At 42.0% G+C, this 6,000-nt stretch overlaps 1 long non-coding RNA gene across 1 annotated transcript in view; it reads right to left on the bottom strand.

The window, feature by feature from the left end:
* Positions 1 to 753: 753 nt before the first annotated feature.
* The window catches only part of LOC109027200 (uncharacterized), a 76,977-nt gene continuing 71,730 nt past the window's right edge, over positions 754 to 6,000 (bottom strand). The window contains exon 2 of the long non-coding RNA XR_010134079.1: positions 754 to 2,654. This is a non-coding gene — a long non-coding RNA (uncharacterized lncRNA). The remainder of the gene's footprint in view (positions 2,655 to 6,000) is intronic.

The following is a 6,000-nucleotide window of genomic DNA, read 5'->3' as shown; positions in this document are numbered from 1 at the left end:
GGTAAAAGGCTCCTCTCCTCTCTGGGGCTGGTCACACTCCTAGCCCAGGTTGTAGAGAGAAAAGGTGCTAGCATTACTCATTATCTTCTACTGGCATTAATGCTGTGATAAAATGCAACATGTGGGTTTCTGCGTTTTTTTCAAGCTTTAACCACAGAATTGGGACTTAGATGCACTTGCATTGTGGGGAAATGAAACTGAATTTGGAGTCATCCTTCACAGCAGGACAGATGCCACAGGCAAAGTTGTCAGGGTCTCAAAGTTTGAAAAGGGATCTTGAGTTCTCTTCTTTTGGCTCCTCCTTTTCTCTCTCTTTTCCTTGTTCCTTCCTGCCTTCCTGTCTGCCTTCCTGTCTCCTTTTTCTGTTTCTCTGTTTCTTCTTTCTTTCTCCCCTCCCCTAGTCCTCTCCTCCCCTCTCCCTGCCCTTCCTTAACCACAAATGTAACCAACCCCAAACCACTGACTTTCTGTTCTGCTCATTCATCCTTACGGGTTTTCTTGGTTACATAAGCTCTCCAGTTTTGGCATATTTGGGAATCATTTATTTCATTATATAGTAAGACCTCGGTGGCCCAAGGGACATTTTTTTCCTGCCCCTTCCCAGTTCCATTTAGGTGAGGCCCCAGTGAGATTTCTGAAAGAAAATGATAGACGGCCCCAGGACTGATGTTCCGGCCTCGGGAGACCTGACACAGAAGGTTTCTGTTCTGGGGAATACGCATCAGTGTTGGAGGAGACCTTTGAACAAATTGTAAACTTTTCATCCTTTATTAAGATGGAATTAACATAACATAAAATTAACCATTTTAAAGTACACAGTTCTGTGGCATTTAGTACATTCACAATGCTGTAAAACCACTATCCCTATTTAGTTCCGAAACACTTTCATCACCCCTAAAGGACTCATTAAGCAGCCATTTCCAATTTCTCCTTCCCCTCAGCCCCTGGCAAGCATTAACCTGCTTTCTGTCTGTCTGGATTTACCTATTCTGAACATTCTGTATAAATGGAATCATATAATACATGGCCTTTCGGGTCTGGCTTCTTTTATTAGGTATAATGTTTTCAAGGCTTATCCATGTTACAGCATGTATCAGTACTCCCTTTGTCTTTTTAGGGCTGAGTAATGCTCTTTTCTACAGATATACCACATTTTGTTTATCCATTCATCAGCTAATGGAGCATTCAGATTGTTTCACCTTTCAGCTATTATGAATAGTGCTGCTATTTGTGTACAGGTTTTTGTGTAGACAAAGTTTTTATTCCATCCAAGAGTTACTGGGTCATATAGTAATTCTGTTTAAAATTTTGAGGAACCATCAAACTGTCTTCCACAGTTGCTGCACCATTTTACATTCCCATCAGCAGTGTATGAAGATTCCAATTTCTACCCATTCTAGCCAATACTTGCTATTGTCTGTGTTTTTAATTATAGTCCTAGTCCTTCTAGTGAGTGTTAAGTATTTCAATGTGGTTTCAGTTTGTGTTTCACTAGTGACTATTAATATTGAGTATCTTTTTTTTTTTTTTTTTTTTTTTTTGAGACCAGGTCTCCGTATGTTGCTCAGGCTGGAATGTAGTGGTGAGATCATAGCTTACTCCAGGCTTGAACTCCTAGGCTTAAGTGATCCTCCTGCCTCAGCTCCTGAGTAACTGGGACCACAGGAACATACCATCATGTCCAGCTCTGGGCATCTTTTCAAGTGTGTGTTGGTCATTTGCATATCTTCTTGGAAAAATATCAATTCAAGTCCTTTGGCCATTTTTAAATTGGGTTGTCTTTTTGTTGGGGAGTCATAGACTTCTTAAATATTCTGGATATTAGATCCTTTCATATATGATTTGTAAATGTTTTCTCCCATTCTGTAGTTTTTCTTTTTATTTTCTTGATAGTGTCCTTAGATGCACAAAAGAGTTTTTAATTTTGATGAAATCTAATGTATCTCTCTTTTTCCATGTGTTGCTTGTGCTTTTGGTGTCTTATCTAAGAATCCATTGCCAAATCCAAGGTTGTGAAGATTTTCTCCTGTTTGTTCTAAGTTTTAGCTCTTACATTTAAGTCTTTGATTCATTTTGAGTTAATTTGTATGTATGGTGTGGTTAGTGGCCAAACATCATTCTTTTGCATGTGGTTATCCAGTTGTCCCAGCTGTTGAAGAGGGAAAAAACTTTTTTGAGGCAACAATATGTTATGTCACTTAAATGTCCTTCAATGATGCAGGGCCAGGGTTGCCGGAGTGGAGATTTTTGGGAAACGGGGCAGTAAGATCCTGAGGGTGCGAGCTGATAAGACAGTGGTTGCTGTGATGTGCTGAAGAAACAAAGCCCACTGCTCTTCTGCCAGCAGCCACCTGAGGCATGGCAGGAGAGTGGGGACAGTGATGAGAGGAGAGGTGGCTCTTGGCAGCAACAAGGTCAAACCGTGCTGAGGCAGCAGCAATGGTGTCTGTGGCCACCAGGGGGCAGAGCAGAGGTGGGTACCAAGCAGGAGTACATTAAATGGCCACCACGGTGCCCCATGTAGGCAGAGGGCCCTCTGCTAGGAGAAGAAAAGGACTTAGAGGACATGGGTTTCAGCATTTCCATTGTTGGGTGCTTGAAGCCAAAAATTATTTTTGTTACTTTTTTCTTGTCCTCCCCCGGGATGGCACGGCCTGGAAAAGCAAAAATTACGATTAATTTCCCTTTTCAAAATGCAGTTCAAAAAAGAACATTCTGTTTTTCAGGACCCTGGCTTTCTGTGAGAAAGCCTATCCTAGCATTCAAAATTAAGTTATGTTTGCCAAAATGTAAATTTCTTTCAATCGCTATTTGTTTTAAAGTCACTGCTTATATTTGTGGCAGATAAAATAATAGGGAAAAGGAGGAATAATTTATCTAAAAAATAGCAATTCTATTTTTGGGAAGGGATGTCACAGAGAACTGCTATAGTTCTGTAATATTAATCTATGTCAGATTTTTCAAATGTCAAGAATACAGTTTACATTTACTGCCACAAATTTAGTGAACATTCTTCATTATGCACTAAGCAGAAAATTTGAAAGTAAATGTTCAGCAATGTTCAGACAAATGAAGAAATCCCCTCCCCCAGGCCATCTTTTGACATAACTAGGACAATCCAATATAATAACCCTCTAAAAGGATTAATTCTGCCTAAAACCAGCTCCTGAAGAAACCACATGGCACTTTCTGAAACGTTCTTGATAATGTTCACATCTTTATCACAGTTACAACCCATGAGCCTGGTGCTCACTCAGTGTCTTTGAAGATTCTATGACAATGTTGAATGAGGGCATCTTTACAATCACAAGAAAACATCAATAATATTAAAATCTACAGAATAAAACAGCATAAGTTTCCATTTTGCTTCTATTAAATATTAGAAAATACCCATTGCTGGTGATGGTGTAGTGAAACTTGTCCACACCTACATTGCCAATAGCAATGCAAAGCCATTAGAAATATTTATATGATTTAGTGATTTGCATTATCCAAAAGAAGAATAATCTTTTACACCTGTTTAATACAAAATTAATATAAGAACATTTGCAAGCCAGAAGCCTCTTAACCATCTAGTGAGGGTGGTAGTGGTTAGGTAAAATATATTGTAACCATTTAATGCATATAAGGGTAAAGTAGAGGCATTGAGATATACAAATGACACAATGTTCAGAGGCACAAATAGTTCTGTTGAGGCAGGGGGAGAAGCAGAATTGTAAGTGCAGTTTTTCCTTCTGTTATTTAAAGTATCATTCATGTTGCCATAATATTTTTTGTTTGATAAAAATGTTAAATTAATTGCAGGGTAGGTACATTACCTTTTGGTTATATGTAAGAGGATACAAAGTTAAGCATACATAACATTTCATGTTTTTAAAATTTTTTTTATTTCAGTAGTTTTTAGAGTACAAGTGGTTTTTGGTTACATGGATGAATTGTATAGTGGTGAAGTCTGAGATTTTGATGCACCCATCACGTCACCTGAGTCGTGTATGTTCTACCCAATATATCATTTTTTTTTTTTTTTTTTTGAGACAGAGTCTCGCTCAGTCGCCCAGGCTGGAGTGCAGTGGCGCAATCTCGGCTCACTACAAGCTCCGCCTCCCGGGTTCACACCATTCTCCTGCCTCAGCCTCCCGAGTAGCTGAGACTACAGGCGCCCACCACCACGCCCAGCTAATTTTTTGTATTTTTAGTAGAGACGGGGTTTCACCGTGTTAGCCAGGATGGTCTCGATTTCCTGACCTCGTGATCCACCCGCCTCGGCCTCCGAAAGTGCTGGGATTACAGGCGCGATCCCTCGGCACCCCCCACCCACCCGGTAGCCCATTATATCACTCTGTAGCATTTTGTTTTAAAAAACGTTTACATTTATGCTTTGCTTGGCTTGGTTGGACTGGTCTATGATTACTTCCACACTGTATTAAGTTATATACCTACCCATTAGGCCGGGGTAGGGAGGAACCCTCAGGGTGTCAAGCCATTCAGTGGCAAGGCTCAAGGGAGAGACTGGGCAGACTTCCAGGGAAAGCTTTGTGAGTGGGTATCACAAGGAAGACAGTGGCAGAAAGGAAGCCGACTTTGGCGTCGGGGTATAACTTCTGGGGCATCTTCATACTTTATCGTCTGTGAGTGCTACATTGCGGTGCTCCGCAGAGCGTTCGGCTCCCTGGTGTTCTGCAGTGCCCAGTATCTACTGATCCCCTACTGTAGTGGACACAGTTTTGCCTACTTCTTCCTTGCAGAATTCCTGGTAATGAACGACAAAACCCACTCAAGTTAGTTTAGGCCAGAAAGGAATTTTTTCAGAAACATAGGGAGCTCATAGAATTTCCAGGAGGGCTGGAAAATAAAGGCTTGAAGGCTACATAACCTGGAACAATACCCAAATTATCCTACCAAGCTGCTCCAGCGGAGGCCTGCATCCGCTGCCGCCTACAGCGCAGATGCTATGCACAGGATGCTACCACTCAGCTGTCTCCGAAAACTTGACTGTCTTTCTGCAATGCTCCTCCACCTTCACCGGAACACGGATTCTGCCTGGCACCTGATTCCATACTTTTCTCAGTTCTGAATTAGGCATTATGCAGGTGTGTCTGATTGGAGGAGTCCAGGTGACATACCTGTACCCACACATGCCTGCTGACTGGGAAGATGAATTCTCTTTTCCTCTTTGGTGGGCAGGACTCATAAAGTGGGAAATTTCTCAAATATAGTCAGCCACGAATGTGACAAATGTCCACTATTTGCTAACAAAATCTTACCTAACTTTGTCCAGCTGTCTATTTTACTCTTTGTGGCCATGAGCTTTGGGGAAGGTTGCCCCCTTCCCAGCTACTCTGATTAAGCCAGTTGTGGACATTCCATTTCCTTGATGTTACCTCACGGAAGAGGCATGTGACTCAATGTGACCAATGATTCATGAAGACACATCTGCTGAGGGATTTCCAGGAAAAGTTTCTTAGTTCTTAAAAAGGTACACATGTAATCCCAGCACTTTGGGAGGCCGAGGCAGGCAGATCATGAGGTCAGATCAAGACCATCCTGGCTAACATGGTGAAACCCCGTCTCTACTAAAAATACAAACAATTACCTGGGCGTGGTGGTGGGCACCTGTAGTCCCAGCTACTTGGGAGGCTGAGGCAGGAGAATGGTGTGAACCCAGGAGGTGGAGCTTGCAGTGAGCCGAGATTGCGCCACTGTACTCCAGCCTGGGCGACAGAGCGAGACTCTGTCTCAAAAAAAAAAAAAAAAAGGGACACAAAGACACAGTACTTCCCTTGTTCTGCCTCTGGAGAGTGGTGTGTGAGGATTTGAAGCCCAGAGCTGCTGCAGCCATCCAGTGACTGACACACTTAGAATGGCAGAGCAGAAAGACGGAATCAATCTGGATCCTTGATAACATTACTTGGCCACTGAATCAACCACCCTGTGTTTGTTCCATCTCAGAATTACTTATGTGAAATACTCCTCCACCTTCACCAGAACATAGATTACATT

The sequence above is a fragment of the Gorilla gorilla genome, chromosome 5 (assembly GCF_029281585.2).
Source record: "Gorilla gorilla gorilla isolate KB3781 chromosome 5, NHGRI_mGorGor1-v2.1_pri, whole genome shotgun sequence".
NCBI classification, from domain to species: Eukaryota; Metazoa; Chordata; class Mammalia; order Primates; family Hominidae; genus Gorilla; species Gorilla gorilla.
This window is presented reverse-complemented; position numbering and strand designations above follow the sequence as displayed.